The following is an 18,393-nucleotide window of genomic DNA, read 5'->3' as shown; positions in this document are numbered from 1 at the left end:
AGTATTAAAACCCGAAAAAACTATTTCCGGCGGCGGCGGAGGCGGCGTGCCGCGCCATCGTTGTCGTTGTCGTCCTCTGGGATGCCGTTGTTGAAGTCTTCAAGGCAGCTCAAAATGTTCTTCACATGTAAATCAAACATCATGTCGTCGCACGATCGATGGGCGGGGCGCGGGAGGATGACAACTGGCGCCGCTGAGAGGTAGCGGTCGACGGCAGCGTCCCATGCCACTGAGGGGGGCGCGCGCATGGCCACGGGCACAGGCATGGCGGGTGCAGCCAAACACACGGGGACCGGCGCCGCGGTGGGTGGAGGGGCATGCACGGGCAGGGGCACGGGCACGGCGGGTGCAGCCAAACGCATGGGGGTCGGCACTACGGTGGGTGGAGGCGCGCGCGGGCACGGGCCCAGGCGCTGCCGCTGGCATGCACACGAGCTCGTGTGGGTCCGCGGAGACCTTGCTGACGCCCGCGGCTTCCAGGTCTGCGATAGTGCTCGGCGACCAGCCCGTCAATGCTACGGGGATGGTCGCTGGCGCGGGCGCGGGGATGGGAGCTGGGACGGGGGCAGCAACCGCCATGGACAGCTCGTTTTGGGACATGTCCATGAGGCGCCATTCCTCCTTATTTTCTATCTCCTCCGGCTCAGACTCGACTTCACCAAACTTGAAGACTAGTGGGAGATGATCATTCTGTGTCATGGCATTGGTGGAGGTCTGGAGGAGGGAGGGGGATGGGAGGCGAACAGTAAGGCCGCCCGTATTAAACAGCTCCTCGGGCGCCATTAATGGAGAGGAAGGCGGGCGGCCATGGAAGTCAAAGGGATCACTTCCCAGTGAGATTGCGTAGCATACAGCTCGCATGCTTCCCAGCGAGCCTGCGCATTGGAGGACAGCTTGCATGCCTCTCGGTCAGCCTGCGCACCGGACTCCGCTCACACGCCTCCCGTTCAGTCAAGGTCAAGCAGCTGTCCGCACAACACCTCCTAGAGCCATTAAAACAAAGACACAATTTGCATTATACAACCATTTGAGATATTAATGTGGCAGCTACTTTTTCAAAATGCCTTTTTTGGCTGTTATTCGAGTGCGCCTTCTCTCAAAATTAACACAAAAAATACCTTAGCATGTCGGGTGCCATTCCATGAAAGCATGCCAAGTTTCATGAATTTCAGATGAGTTTTGGCTTTACTAGAATTTAAAAATAAAGTATCCCAACGTTTTGCCGGCAATCAACGGTGCCCTAGTGTTTGAATTTCGTTCCCATTTCTTACATGGGACCTAAGCATGCACCCAAAGACACATATTTGATTTTTCAACCAATTTATATGCATTAGAGCATGTGCATGTAGTTCAAATTTGAATTATGCACATAAATGCAATGAAAACTCAATTAATGCATAAAAATGTCCAAATGAACCCCGAAAAATCCCAAAATTGACACAACACTCCTCTTGTTCTATGTTAACATGAGAAATTTTTTGAAAGCAATAAGAGACAATGGATATTGTTTCCTCCCCAAAGGTGGGACGTTCCCTACCGAAACCATCACGCTTGTTGTGAGAAGCTCTGGTTTGTGAGAAGCATATCCCCAAACCTACCCCAAATGGGACAAAAAAAATTTACCATGACATGTTGATGCCGCTCCATGATAGCATGCCAAGTTTCATAAATTTCGGAAGAGCTTTGGATTTACTAGAATTTAAAAACCAGGTATCTCAATGTTTGCGGCCGAGTGACTGTGGCAGGGTGTTTGACATTCATTCCCATTTCTTGCATGGGACCTAAGCACGCACCCAAGGACACATTTGTTTTTTCAACCAATTTATATGCATTAGAGGATGAGCATGTAGTTCAAATTTGAATTATGCACATAAATGCATTGAAAACTCAATTAATGCATAAAAATGTCCAAACGAACCCTGAAAAATCCCAAAAATTGACACAACACTCCTGTTGTTCTATGTTGACACGAGAAAAAATTTGCAAGCAATAAGAGGCAATGGATATCGTTTCGTCCCCAAAGGTGGGACGTTCCCTACTGAAACCATCTGGCTTGTTGTGAGAAGCTCTGGTTTGTGAGAAGCATATCCCCAAACCTGCCCCAAATGGGACAAAAAATTTACCACGGCATGTTGATGCCGCTCCATGACAGCATGCCAAGTTCATGAATTTCAGACGTGCTTTGGATTTACTAGAATTTAAAAACCAGCTATCTCAAAGTTTGCGGCCGAGTGACCGTGGCAGGGTGTTTGACATTCATTCCCATTTCTTGCATGGGACCTAAGCATGCAACCAAGGACACATATTTGAATTTTCAACCAATTTATATGCATTAGAGCATGTGCATGTAGTTCAAATTTGAATTATGCACATAAATGCATTAAAAACTCAGTTAATGCATAAAAATGTCCAAACGAACCCCGAAAAGTCCCAAAAATTGAAACAACACTCCTATTGTTCTATGTTGACATGAGAATTTTTTTGAAAGAAATAAGAGGCAATGGATATCGTTTCGTCCCCAAAGGTGGGATGTTCCCTTCCGAAACCATCAGGCTTGTTGTGAGAAGCTCTGGTTTGTGAGAAGCATATTCCCAAACATGCCCCAAAAGGGACAAAAAATTTACCACGGCATATTGATACCACTCCATGATAGCATGCCAAGTTTCATGAATTTCCGACGAGCTTTGGATTTACTAGAATTTAAAAACTAGGCATCTCAATGTTTGCGGCCGAGTAACCATGGCAGGGTGTTTGACATTCATTCCCATTTCTTGCATGGGACCTAAGCATGCAACCAAGGACACATATTTGAATTTTCAACCAATTTATATGCATTAGAGCATGTTCATGTAGTTCAAATTTGAATTATGCACATAAATGCATTGAAAACTCAGTTAATTCATAAAAAATGTCCAAATGAACCCCGAAAAATCCCAAAAATTGACACAACACCCCTGTTGTTCTATGTTGTCACAATAAATATTTTGAAGGCAATAAGAGGCAATGGATACCCTACCGAAACCATCAGGCTTGTTGTGAGAAGCTCTGGTTTGTGAGAAGCAAATCCCCAAACCTGCCCCAAATGGGACAAAAATTTACCACGGCATGTTGATGTCGCTCCATGATAGCATGCCAAGTTTCATGAATTTCAGACGAACTTTGGATTTACTAGAATTTAAAAGGCAGGTATAGCAATGTTTGCGGACGAGTGACCGTGGCAGGGTGTTTCACATTCATTTCCCATTTCTTGCATGGGACCTAAGCATGCAACCAAGGGCACACATTTGAACTTTCAACCAATTTATATGCATTAGAGCATGTTCATGTAGTTCAAATTTGAATTATGCACATAAATGCATTGAAAACTCAATTAATGCATAAAAATGTCCAAACGAACCCTGAAAAATCCCAAAAATTGACACAACACTCCTGTTGTTCTATGTTGACACGAGAAAAAATTTGCAAGCAATAAGAGGCAATGGATATCGTTTCGTCCCCAAAGGTGGGACGTTCCCTACTGAAACCATCTGGCTTGTTGTGAGAAGCTCTGGTTTGTGAGAAGCATATCCCCAAACCTGCCCCAAATGGGACAAAAAATTTACCACGGCATGTTGATGCCGCTCCATGACAGCATGCCAAGTTCATGAATTTCAGACGTGCTTTGGATTTACTAGAATTTAAAAACCAGCTATCTCAAAGTTTGCGGCCGAGTGACCGTGGCAGGGTGTTTGACATTCATTCCCATTTCTTGCATGGGACCTAAGCATGCAACCAAGGACACATATTTGAATTTTCAACCAATTTATATGCATTAGAGCATGTGCATGTAGTTCAAATTTGAATTATGCACATAAATGCATTAAAAACTCAGTTAATGCATAAAAATGTCCAAACGAACCCCGAAAAGTCCCAAAAATTGAAACAACACTCCTATTGTTCTATGTTGACATGAGAATTTTTTTGAAAGAAATAAGAGGCAATGGATATCGTTTCGTCCCCAAAGGTGGGATGTTCCCTTCCGAAACCATCAGGCTTGTTGTGAGAAGCTCTGGTTTGTGAGAAGCATATTCCCAAACATGCCCCAAAAGGGACAAAAAATTTACCACGGCATATTGATACCACTCCATGATAGCATGCCAAGTTTCATGAATTTCCGACGAGCTTTGGATTTACTAGAATTTAAAAACTAGGCATCTCAATGTTTGCGGCCGAGTAACCATGGCAGGGTGTTTGACATTCATTCCCATTTCTTGCATGGGACCTAAGCATGCAACCAAGGACACATATTTGAATTTTCAACCAATTTATATGCATTAGAGCATGTTCATGTAGTTCAAATTTGAATTATGCACATAAATGCATTGAAAACTCAGTTAATTCATAAAAAATGTCCAAATGAACCCCGAAAAATCCCAAAAATTGACACAACACCCCTGTTGTTCTATGTTGTCACAATAAATATTTTGAAGGCAATAAGAGGCAATGGATACCCTACCGAAACCATCAGGCTTGTTGTGAGAAGCTCTGGTTTGTGAGAAGCAAATCCCCAAACCTGCCCCAAATGGGACAAAAATTTACCACGGCATGTTGATGTCGCTCCATGATAGCATGCCAAGTTTCATGAATTTCAGACGAACTTTGGATTTACTAGAATTTAAAAGGCAGGTATAGCAATGTTTGCGGACGAGTGACCGTGGCAGGGTGTTTCACATTCATTTCCCATTTCTTGCATGGGACCTAAGCATGCAACCAAGGGCACACATTTGAACTTTCAACCAATTTATATGCATTAGAGCATGTTCATGTAGTTCAAATTTGAATTATGCACATAAATGCATTGAAAACTCAATTAATGCATAAAAATGTCCAAACGAACCCTGAAAAATCCCAAAAATTGACACAACACTCCTGTTGTTCTATGTTGACACGAGAAAAATTTGCAAGCAATAAGAGGCAATGGATATCGTTTCGTCCCCAAAGGTGGGACGTTCCCTACTGAAACCATCTGGCTTGTTGTGAGAAGCTCTGGTTTGTGAGAAGCATATCCCCAAACCTGCCCCAAATGGGACAAAAAATTTACCATGGCATGTTGATGCCGCTCCATGACAGCATGCCAAGTTCATGAATTTCAGACGTGCTTTGGATTTACTAGAATTTAAAAACCAGCTATCTCAAAGTTTGCGGCCGAGTGACCGTGGCAGGGTGTTTGACATTCATTCCCATTTCTTGCATGGGACCTAAGCATGCAACCAAGGACACATATTTGAATTTTCAACCAATTTATATGCATTAGAGCATGTGCATGTAGTTCAAATTTGAATTATGCACATAAATGCATTAAAAACTCAGTTAATGCATAAAAATGTCCAAACGAACCCCGAAAAGTCCCAAAAATTGAAACAACACTCCTATTGTTCTATGTTGACATGAGAATTTTTTTGAAAGAAATAAGAGGCAATGGATATCGTTTCGTCCCCAAAGGTGGGATGTTCCCTTCCGAAACCATCAGGCTTGTTGTGAGAAGCTCTGGTTTGTGAGAAGCATATTCCCAAACATGCCCCAAAAGGGACAAAAAATTTACCACGGCATATTGATACCACTCCATGATAGCATGCCAAGTTTCATGAATTTCCGACGAGCTTTGGATTTACTAGAATTTAAAAACTAGGCATCTCAATGTTTGCGGCCGAGTAACCATGGCAGGGTGTTTGACATTCATTCCCATTTCTTGCATGGGACCTAAGCATGCAACCAAGGACACATATTTGAATTTTCAACCAATTTATATGCATTAGAGCATGTTCATGTAGTTCAAATTTGAATTATGCACATAAATGCATTGAAAACTCAGTTAATTCATAAAAAATGTCCAAATGAACCCCGAAAAATCCCAAAAATTGACACAACACCCCTGTTGTTCTATGTTGTCACAATAAATATTTTGAAGGCAATAAGAGGCAATGGATACCCTACCGAAACCATCAGGCTTGTTGTGAGAAGCTCTGGTTTGTGAGAAGCAAATCCCCAAACCTGCCCCAAATGGGACAAAAATTTACCACGGCATGTTGATGTCGCTCCATGATAGCATGCCAAGTTTCATGAATTTCAGACGAACTTTGGATTTACTAGAATTTAAAAGGCAGGTATAGCAATGTTTGCGGACGAGTGACCGTGGCAGGGTGTTTCACATTCATTTCCCATTTCTTGCATGGGACCTAAGCATGCAACCAAGGGCACACATTTGAACTTTCAACCAATTTATATGCATTAGAGCATGTTCATGTAGTTCAAATTTGAATTATGCACATAAATGCATTGAAAACTCAATTAATGCATAAAAATGTCCAAACGAACCCTGAAAAATCCCAAAAATTGACACAACACTCCTGTTGTTCTATGTTGACACGAGAAAAAATTTGCAAGCAATAAGAGGCAATGGATATCGTTTCGTCCCCAAAGGTGGGACGTTCCCTACCAAGACCATCAGGCTTGTTGTGAGAAGCTCTGGTTTGTGAGAAGCATATCCCCAAACCGGCCCCAAATGGGACAAAAATTTACCACGACATGTTGATGCCGCTCCATGATAGCATGCCAAGTTTCATGAATTTCAGACGAGCTTTGGTTTTACTAGAATTTAAAAACCATGCATCTCAATGTTTGTGGCCGAGTGACCATGGCAGGGTGTTTGACATTAATTTCCCATTTCTTGCATGGGACCTAAGCGTGAAACCAAGGGCACAAATTTGAATTTTCAACCAATTTATATGCATTAGAGCATGTGCATGTAGTTTAAATTTGAATTATGCACATAAATGCATTGAAAACTCAACTAATGCATAAAAATATCTAAACGAAGCACACAATCATTCAAAGTGAATGGTTTGGCGGCACCGCACGCAAAGTTTCCCTCCACATTTCCAAAATTTTGGCCTACCGCCAAAATATGAACCCCCTCCCCCCTTCCCCACCCCCTTTTCTCCCCAGCACAAGTCACATTTCCCCTGTTTCCTCCTTCCTTCCTTCCTTCCTTCCTAAGCTATAGCCACTTCCTCGCTCTCGTCATCTCGCATCCTACCGTCGGGGTCGCTTTGGTCTTCTTCAAAGACTTCTCCAGCGATTCCTCCTCTGGCGACAACTCCTTCACCACCCGGGTATACCTCTCTTCTCTCTCTCGGGCTATGACCTAGAATGAAGGATTTTTACTCGGCGGTCGATTTGAGTCATTTCTTCCTCTTGTAGCTCCCTATGACCATCAGTGAAAACGAATGGAGCGGGGTGGCTGAAGATCTATCTGCTCGTTGTCACCATCAATCTCCATGCGTGAAGCTAGTTGCGTTTGAATCTATGGACAGTGGGAGGAAGTTTCTGGCTTGTGTAGAGAAGGTTACCCTCTTTCATTGTTACAAATCATTTGTTAGATGTGATTCAGGCATTGTCACGGTCCCAACCCATTCATACCACACCTTCAAAAAAACGCATCCTAAGACAGTGTCACAGTTTGTACCTAGTATCTTAAATTGTTGCCATCTCATCAGCGGTGCCATTAGAAAATTATTTGGCACCGATTTCAACAGTTTGTGCAGCCAACTTTGGTCCACACATTCGAGCAGCCAAGCAGTAAAATACTAAATCTTTATGGAACGAAGGAACCAGGCATCAGAGAAACTACGTGCTCCGGAGTCCGGGTCCCTGATTTTTTTCTGCTGCATCGGCTTGCCACTTCAGGGCACCAGTGCGAGATGTAGCAACAGTTGTCTTTACCCCAATTTTGGCATACATAGTGGATGACCTTAGTGCTATTTGTTACATGTTACTAAATTTCTGCATGTACACACCTGTTAGTATCAATTTGTTGTCATCCAAACACTATCGCTATGTTATTGCAGTTATATTTACCTTCCTCATAAAATGTTCAATTTGTTACTTATTGTACATGAGTAAGAACTTGTAGCATTGTTGTAGTTAATTATAGCTTCTGATGTTCTAGAATTTGGTTGTTGTCTCAGTAGCAATTAATTCATTTGCACATTGATCTTTTTGAGAAGATATGTCATAATTAACATGTTTCTTTAGTCTTTCAAAATAAGCATGGGTGATTTTCTATGTTGGTATAAACCCATTTCCCCTACAATTATTACTAATCTAGTTCTAAATATTATAGGATGAACGGAACTATTCTTACCTGGAGTGGGTTGATCAAGATTGGCCATAGTCTTTGAAGATGTGCCTAGCGAAGCTCTGGAGCATGTATGAGGAAGAGAACAGATGTAGGCTTAGAAAAACTATTGTCAACGCTGAAGAATATTTCAAGATGCGGGATAAAAAAGGAAGGTGGAGAATGAGCTCAGGTTTTTTAAATCAGACTTTGCTAAGATGGTGTTGGCGAAGGAGGAGGAACTTTCCCAGTTAGCCAGTGCAAAACAGGTTCTTACTGAGCTAGAAGCAGAGGTGGATAAGACAAGCCTGGATGATCTCAATTAGGGAAATGAATATACTGTTCTTATGAAGTTGAACTAGCTATATGTTGTACTGTGGTGTTTTCATGTAGCTATCGTACTATGATGTTATAATATATTTATGTGCCTGATATGAAATTGGCAAACAGTTGTTCGATATGAAATATGAATTTGCGTAATACTAGAACTATTAATTGTAAACTAATAAACCTGCTAAATGTGTCATGGACCTCTGCAAACGGTTCTAGCACTAAAGCGCTTGCAATGGATATCCCAATGCCACACAATTTTCTTCATCAAATCATGTGTGATGTAGTTGATAAAAGCAAACAGTTAGCCAAGGCAGACCATGTGTGATAGTTACAACTTTCACACACGAGCCTACACATAAAACTGTGTGGGATGTACATACAAACGGAAACGTTTTCCCTGGTTTGACTGTGTGGGATGTACATAAGAACAGACACATATTCCTTGGATTGACTGTGTGTGATATATATACCTACGGAAATGTTTTTCTAGGATTCACCATGTGGTATGTACATACCTATGGCAATGTTTTTCTGGGATTCACCGTGTGGGATGTACATACATATGGAAAGTTTTTTCTAGGATTCACCATGTGGGATGTACATACCTATGGAAATGTTTTTCTGGGATTCATCGTGTGGGATGTACATACGTATGGAAACGATTGGGTTTAGATGCCTCGCCCGATCGCACACGGCCCCAACCTGTGTCCCAGGAGGGCCTATCCCTGACGGTTTCTGGGTTGTGTGGGAAGGACCCCACTATCGCCCACACTCACTTGGCGACGGTTCCAAATGTCGTCGTGGAAAGGGGTTAAAAACTATTTGTATAGCATCAACATGTACTAGTGAAGGTTCACAGGAGTTCGAACTATTCAACTCCCAAAGAGGCGAAGAGCCAAGCGCAAGGTTTATAGGAGTTTTCGTCCTGGTACTACAACTATAGCAAATGATCGCTACTGTAGATGCCACCACGTGACCTACAGCCAAAGCTGTGCCACCTTTTTTTCTCACAGAGTGTGTTGGAGACTGTGCAACAGCCACACAAGTTGCACGTACACATAACACATTTATTAATAACTAGAAAGAGGCCCATGCATTGCATGGAACATCAAGATGCATTTATATGAGTAGTTTATCTTGTGGGAGATAAGGATGAACGAGGGAAGGCCTTATCTGCAAATGTGGAAAGAGGTGCGGCTATCTTTTTGCAAAACTGTCATAGTTTCCTTCCTATCCGTCGGATATAGATCGGACGACCTTTATTGCAGGTTGGCACGCACACCATCATCACCAACTCCATTTTTTATAAGAGTAGAGATAAATTCTAAAGGACAAATGCCAGCATGACACACAAGTTCATCTCCTCTTCATGTGATAAATTTGTGCAAGACTACTCTACATATCCTATATACTTAAGAAGTTCATCCCCACTATGGTACTTATCTTAACATGCAAGCTATCCATGTCATCAACAATGCACCTCGGCAAGCAAACCTCGAAAACAAATCTTTTCTTTTTATTACGCTCTTCGTTCCCTTTCCATCTTCTGTAACCTACGAAACGCATCGTCTTATCGAACGATTTTCCAGCGACGCATGTGTTTCGTCTGCAGCCGCGAAGATGGGCGGACATCGTCAACCAATCAATCCACTCATCATAAACAAGATCAATATTTCCCATGGTCTGGCGGCTTGATAACAATATTCGTGCGAGGGTGCTCCTCCAGCTCTAAGCATCGATCAGCCTGCCTCAGGTTCGCCGGTTTTGCTCCGCTTTGACGCCTCTCTGGGCGATGGGACGCAGCCGAGCGGAGGTTGTTCCTCTACTCAGGGCCCTCCTTGCGCCGGTGGCCACAGATGTGTTGGACACGCCCATCCCCATAGCAGCCTCCGATCGGGTATGCTGGATGCCATCTTTGATGTAATAGCATTCCCAAGATGTATGCGTCAAACATTTGGCATAAGGAATAACAAAAGTAGGATCATGCACATACAAGTCTTTTATGTGCTCAAAGCCAATGCCATTCAATTCTAGTCTGGTGACAAGCATGCATATGCGTGAAAGTGCGTCCGCCGCAACATTTTCTTTACCTTTAATGTACTTGATGACATAAGGAAATGACTTAATGAATTCACTCCATTTAGCATGATGCTTGTCAACTTAGTTTGACCCTTGAGGTATTTAAGTGTTTCATGGTCGGTATGGATGAAAAATTCATGCAGGCGAAGATAATGTTCCCATTCATGCAAAACTCGCACTAAAGCATATAGCTCTTTGTCATAGATGGGGTAATTGAGTTGCGCTCCTGTAAGTTTCTGATCTAGGGTGGAACCCTATACGGCCGATCTTTCATGAAAGGAGCAGACCCCGCGAAGAACACAGAGAACACGAGGGGGAACACGAGGGGAAACACAAGGGGCAACACAAGAGAATCACTCAAACCAACAAGAACAATTACACATATGCCAGATCCGAGTACACCAAGAGATCACACGATTCAAAGTCAACACGGGATGATACAAAGGGTAACCGGTTCTTCTCCGTGAGGAGGTCTTGATGGGGGTCTTCTCCGCGAGGAGGTCTTGAATCCAACGTGGATCTTCTCCGAAGAGGGGCCGCGGTCTCTCTAAAGGAGTAGATCCGTATGGATGAGCAAAGCTCTATCTCAAGTATGAGCTAAACCAATGCTAACCCTAGAAAGAGGGAGGAGGAGGTCTATTTATAGTCTTAGTGCAAAAGCGGACGAAGTGAGGGGGTACATGGGCCTCGAGCCCGAGTCATGTGCGCAGACAGGTACCGGACGTCCGGTGGGTAGGGGTCGTCCGGTGGCTCATGGGCGTCCGGATGGCCAGTAGCTTCCGGACTTCCGCTGGTTCTGGTTCGGTTGAGGTAGCACCGGATTTCCGGAGGTGGCCGATCGTCCAGTGGCGTCGGACATCTGCTAGGTTGGCTCGGGTGCGGTGTCGCCGGTTGTCCGGTCCTGGCCGGACGTCTGCTCACTGTAGCTCAGCTAGGGCTTCGGGTTCCGGACGTCCGGTCCTGACCGGTTGTCTGGTGGCTGTAGCTTCATGGGCAGCCCTTCTTCTTGACCTTGGCACTTGGTGTCCTGGCTGTCATGTCCGTTGGATGTAGCTGCTCTGTGGCTCTCCTCCAAGTACCTGATCACACATAGTGTTTCCGCTTGAGGTAGTAGCCATGTCTCATGTATAGAAAGTGGTAGTTCGAAGAGGAGCGAGTTCACCTTATCCTCGATATCCTTTGCTCGTGCTCTTGTCATTGGTCCAAGTGGTGTCGTAGGAGCCATAGGTAGGTCCATGGGGATCACCTTGGGATGCTCCGCATCATCTCCCCCCCCCCCTTGGGAAAGATCCGACCTCGGATCGAATTCTTCATCACTATGGTAGGGCGAGAGATCCTTGACGTTGAAGATGTCGCTCATGTTGTACTTGTCACGCAGAGGTCGATCTAGTAAGCATTGTTGTTGTAGCGTGCAAGCACCTTGAAGGGTCCATCCGCTCGTGGTAGGAGTTTGGACTTGTGTTCGGTGGGGAACCAGTCCTTGTGAAGGTGTAGCCATACAAGATCTCCAATGTTGAATACCATGGGGTGCTTGTTGAGGTTGAGCTTGGACGCAAGTCATTGTACTTGGCGCTAGATGTTGTACCTTGTGTATTCATGCACCTTCTTGAGATAGTTCACACATGCACTTGCGTCCATATTGATGTGCTCTTGTAGTGGTAGAGGAAGAATGTCCAATGGGGACAACGGGTTGAATCCGTGGACGACCTCGAAAGGGGACTTGCCGGTAATCAAATGTCTTGCACGGTTGTAGGCGCACTTGGCGATTGGTAGGCACTCTTCCCACTCCTTGATATTCCTTTTGATCAACACGTGTAGTAGAGTGGAGAGCGTTCGGTTTGTCACTTCCGTTTGGCCGTCGGTTTGTGGATGGTATGCCGTGGAGAATAGAAGCTTGATTCCAAGCATAGCGCATCGGGTCTTCCAAAAGTAACTCAAGAATTTGACGTCGCGGTCCGTGACAATCTTCTTTGGTACTCCATGTAGGCGCCAGATTTCCCTACAAAAGAGATTGGCAACATGTGAAGCATCGTCTATCTTGTTGCAAGGAATGAAATGAGCCATTTTGGAGAATCGGTCCACAACAACAAACACGAAATCCTTTCCATTTCAAGTCTGAGGAAAACCAGGCACAAAATCCATACTAATATCTTCCCATGGGTGATATGGGATTGGAAAGGGTGTATATACACCATGAGATTGAGCTTTGGACTTAGCTTTCCGACATGCCAAACATTGGTTGGTGAAGTGGTTGACGTTGCGGAACATCTTAGGCCAATAATAGTTCTTGGAGAGTGTAGCAAATGTCTTGTCGCATCCAAAGTGTCCCATTAGTCCTCCTCCATGAGATTCTTGCAAAAGCAACAAACGAAGAGAAGACTCGGGGATGCATAGTTTGTTAGCTCTCATAAGGTAACCATCTTTGACGTAATAGTGTTCCCAAGATGTATGCGTCAAACATTTGGCATAAGGAATAGCAAAAGTAGGATCATGTGCATACAAGTCTTTTATGTGTTCAAAGCCAGTGACATCCAATTCAAGTTGAGTAACAAGCATGCATATGCGGGAAAGAGCGCCCGCCACAACATTTTCCTTACCTTTAATGTAGTTGATGATATAAGGAAATGACTCAATGAATTCACTCCACTTAGCATGACGCTTGTTCAACTTAGTTTGACCCTTAAGATATTTAAGCGTTTCATGATCGATATGAATGACGAACTCATGAGGGCGAAGATAATGTTCCCATTCATGCAAAACTCACACTAAATCATATAGCTCTTTGTCATAGATAGGGTAATTGAGTTGCGCTCCAGAAAGCTTCTCACTAAAGTAAGCTATGGGGCGCTTCTCTTGCGTTAACACACCTCCTATGCCATCACCACTAGCATCGCAATGAATCTCAAAGGGTTTGTCAAAGTTGGGTAATGCAAGCACGGGAGCATGAGTAAGCAAATTCTTAAGCTCATTGAATGTGGTATCTTGGGATGGTCCCCAAACAAATGGTGTATTCTTCTTACTCAAAGCATGCAAAGGTGAAGCGATGGTGCTAAAATCTTTCAAAAATCTACGGTAGAAACCGGCTAAACCAAGGAAGCTACGCACTTGTTCCATGTTGGTTGGTTGAGGCCAATTCTTAATAGCATTGATCTTAGATTCATGAACATAAACACCCTTAGAAGACACAACGAAACCCAAGAAAACAAGCTTGTCAACACCGAAAAGGCATTTGTCCATATTAGCAAAAAGGTGCTCTTTCCTAAGAGCTTGTAGCACGGTCTTAAGGTGGGTGACATGATCTTTGAGAGATTTGCTGAACACAAGAATATCATCAATGTAGACCACAACAAATACACCGATATAAGGTCGAAAAACAAAATGCATGAGTCGCATGAAAGTGCTGGGTGATGCGGATAAACCCACTGGCATAACAAGCCATTCGTATAAGCCAAACTTGGTCTTAAATGTGGTTTTCCATTCATCACCTTCTTGGATGCGTATTTTATAGTAGCCACTCTTAAGATCAATCTTAGAGAAAATTGTGGCTCTGCTAAGTTCATCAAGCATATCATCTAGGTGTGGTATGGGGTAACAATAACGCACAGTAATAGCATTGATAGGACGGAAATCGGAACACATGTGATATGTGCCATCTTTCTTGGGAACAAGGATTACCGGTACGGCACAAGGGCTTAAACTTTCTCGTATGTGGTCGTTGTCGATGAGTTGTTGTACTTGCCGTTGGATCTCCTTAGTTTCCTCGGGGTTAACGCATTAGCTAGGGAGCCTTGTTAGGAAGTGGAGCTCCGGGGATGAGGTCGATTCGGTGCTCGATGCCTTGTAGTGGAGGTTGACCCAGAGGTAGATCATCGGGGAAAACATCTTTGAATTCCTGCAAAAGAGAAGACAACACTAAAGGTAGATTGTGAGACGTGTTAGCTTTTGGTGCCTCATCCTTGCACAAAAGGACATAGTGCATGACACTAGATGGGTTCTCACACACTTCTCTTATCTCACTTTTGGTGGCAAATAGAACTTGTTCTTCTTGTCGCTGATCATGGAGGCACTCGATTTGGGCTTGTGACACTCACTCTCTTTTTGGTGGTTTCTCTCTCACTATTCTCTCCACGATGGGTGGTTTGCTTGTCGGCGATCACTTGGCTTGGAGACATAGGGCGAAGTACGTACTCCTTTCCTTTTGTATTGAAGATATAGTGATTCAATCACTTATTCCCAAACCTCGTGTGGGACTAATCATTTTCATTTACCATCTCATGGAAAACCCTTTTCGTTCTGCTTAGCCCTATCGGGTATTGTAGTGATAGGTTCTGTAGGAACTGGGGGCCGTTGTGGATGACACCTCGATCAAATTGCCATGGTCGTCCAAGAAGAAGGTGGCAAACGGTCATTGGAATGACATCACACTCCAAAGTGTCTTCATAAGTTCCAATTTTGAAGGATACTTGTACCCTATGCTCGACTTGGATAGTGCTGGAGTCGCTAAGCCATTGAACTTTGTAGGGATGGGTGCTTCTTCTTGACCAATTGGAGCTTGGAGCATAGTTCTTCACTTGCTAAGTTATGGAAACTCCATCCATCGATGATGACCTTGACAGACCTTCCATTGATGCCTGCTGAGGGAGTCCTGGACTAAGGGGTCCTCGGGCGTCCGGCCTGTTATCTATGGGCCGGACTGATGGGCTGTGAAGATATGAAGACCGAAGGCTGTACCCGTGTCCGGATAGGACTCTCCTTGGCGTGGAAGGCAAGCTAGGTGAACAACAATGAAGATTCCATCTTATGTAACCGACTCTTTGTAACCCTAGATCCCCCCGGTGTCTATATAAACTGGAGGGTGTAGTCCGAAAAGGATATACTCAATACCTTAGTCATACAGGCTAGACTTCTAGGGTTAAGCCATTACAATCGCGTGGTAGATCAACTCTTGTAATACTCGTATTCATCAATATCAATCAAGAAGGACGTAGGGTATTACCTCCATCAAGAGGGCCCGAACCTAGGTAAAACTTCGTGTCCCCTGTCTCCTGTTACCATCAACCTTATACGCACAGTTCGGGACCCCCTACCGGAGATCTGCCGGTTTTGACACCGACATTGGTGCTTTCATTGAGAGTTCCTCTGTGTTGTCGCTGAAAGGATTGATGGCCCCTTCAATCATCAATAATGATGCCGTCTACGGAGAAACTTTCCTCCCCGGGCAGATCTTCGTGTTCGGCGGCTTCGCACTGCAGGCCAACTCGTTTGGCCATCTGGAGCAGATCGAAAGCTATGCCCTTGGCCACCAGGTCAGATTCGGGAGCTTGAACTACGTCACGGACATCCGTGGAGACTTGATCTTCGCCTGATTCGATTCCGTGGTGGCCGCTCCCTGTCACCCCCATGATCATGACCTAAATCTGTCATCGGGCCGCATCCAGGAGATCGATCCTATAACCGCTCTAGCCCTAGATCTGGAGCAGGCCGCGCCATCCGGAGACGGAAGGATTAACCCCACCTCGGAGACCGCAGATTCCACGGTGTTGGAGCCGTACATGGACCTGGTCTCACACATGGCCTATGCCACCGGAATTCCAGACTCGCCTCCAGCCACAGGTTCCGAACCACGCGAGCCCGCGGATGCCGAGCTTGATCGTTTATCGATCTTCAAATTCAGTGTCGTAGACATCTTCCAGCACTCGCCTTTGGGCGATATGCTGAACTCATTAAAAAACCTGTCCTTGGCGGAGGACCCACAACCGAACTATATCCGGCTCGAACTAGGGGCTGGCGATGGAGAATTTTACGTCCCACCCGCAACCCACTTTATAGCCACGATCGAGGATTTGATCGATGAACTTTATTACAACTCCGAGGACATTGACGGTATGGATGACGATGCCGGAGAAGAGGAGGCCCAGAACCCGCCATTCGCCGGACGCTGGACGGCCACTTCCTCGTATGACATATACGTGGTGGATGCACCAAAGGAGCACAACGGCAATGATAAGGAAGACCCAGTTGAGGATAAACCTTCCAAAATATAGTCAAAGCGTCGTCGTCAGCGGCGCCGCTCCAAGTCATGCCACAGTAAAGATAGCAACACCGACACAGGAGAAGATGACACTTCGGAAGGTGCCGAAGACAACGAAGACCCCCTCGATAAAGCAAATGAACAAGATGAACGGGAAGATGAGCAGGTTAGCCCTGTTAAACAGGCCAAGCACGAAGATTCGGAGGACGATAATTGCCTCCCACTATCCGAAGATGAGGTGGGCCTCGGCACTGAAGATTTCATCGTGCTCGAGGAACCTCTTGAGCAGGAGCGATTCAAGCGCCAGCTAATCGCCATGGCAAGGAGCCTAAAAAGAAGCAGAAGCAACTTCAAGCTGATCAGGATCTGCTCAATGATAAATGGACGGATGTCCTAGCAGCCGAAGAATACGGCCTCAAGTGCCCAACCAAAAGCTACCCAAAGCGCAAATTGCTACCTCAGTTTGACGACGAGGCGCCGGAGTACATACCACCATCGCACAATATGGCCGATCGACCACCACGTGGTCGGGACAAAACGGCAACTCATGCCGAACACCAGCCCGCCCCGCCTCATCACTCAGGTAGAGGTAAATTAGCCCACGGCCATACATATGACCTCCAGCAGACACTAAACAATAAAGCAGGACACACGAGATCAATCTACAGATCACGAGGACGCGCCTCGACACGCGACAAAGGCCACCTATTCAGACGTGACAACCCTAGTCATGGGCGGGCTGAACACCGCAGACGGACTCTATCAGAGCCGCGCCATGATACGGCCCGATATAGAGGCCCCACACATCCTCATTGCTTCACTGATGAGGTCCTGGATCACGAATTCCCAGAAGGATTCAAGCCCGTGAACATAGAATCATATGATGGAACCACGGACCCTGCGCTATGGATCGAGGACTTCATTATCCACATCCATATGTCCCGCGGAGATGACCTCCACACCATAAAATACCTTCCTTTAAAACTCAAAGGGCCAGCTAGGCATTGGCTAAATAGTGTGCCTGAAAATTCCATTGGCAACTGGGAGGACTTGGAAGAGGCTTTCCTCGATAACTTCCAAGGTACATATGTTCGACCTCCGGACGCTGATGACGTAAGCCATATAGTTCAACAGCCCGGGGAGTCTGCCGGGAAATTCTGGACAAGGTTCTTAACTAAAAAGAACCAAATTGTCGACTGCCTGGATGCCGAAGCTCCAGCAGCTTTTAAGCATAGCATCCACGACGAATGGCTCGCTCGCCACCTTGGCCAACAAAAGCCAAAATCCATGGCAGCCCTCACGGCACTCATGACCCGCTTTTGTGCGGGCGAGGAAAGTTGGTTGGCCTGTAGCAAAAACTATGCAAGCGACACCGGCACCCCTGAAGTTAAAAGCAACAAAGACAAGTCTCGATGCAATAGATACAAGCACCGAAACAACAGTGACAACACTGATCATGCGGCGGTCAACGCCGGATTTAGCGGCTCTAAGTTCGGTCAGCGGAAGAAGCTGTCCCAAAAGAACAATTCGGGCCGATAGAGGCAAAGGTGTCCCGTCTTTGGATGAGATGGTGGCTATCGTTTTCGAGGAAGTCAACTTTGATGATCTGACCACGAACGTGCGAGGACATCGCGCCTTAGCAATCGCTAAACCAACTCCGAAAGGTTATTGACCATGCCGGAGCACGATCAACCTGACCATGACGGTCTGTTTCTTGCAGGAAAATGAAGAACAAGAAGGAAACTAAGATTGCAATCTGGATATTGCGAATATAAGGGGAAAGCTTTATTGATCA

This window comes from Triticum aestivum, chromosome 7A (assembly GCF_018294505.1).
Source record: "Triticum aestivum cultivar Chinese Spring chromosome 7A, IWGSC CS RefSeq v2.1, whole genome shotgun sequence".
Classification (NCBI taxonomy): Eukaryota; Viridiplantae; Streptophyta; class Magnoliopsida; order Poales; family Poaceae; genus Triticum; species Triticum aestivum.
Note: the sequence above shows the minus strand (reverse complement) of the source record.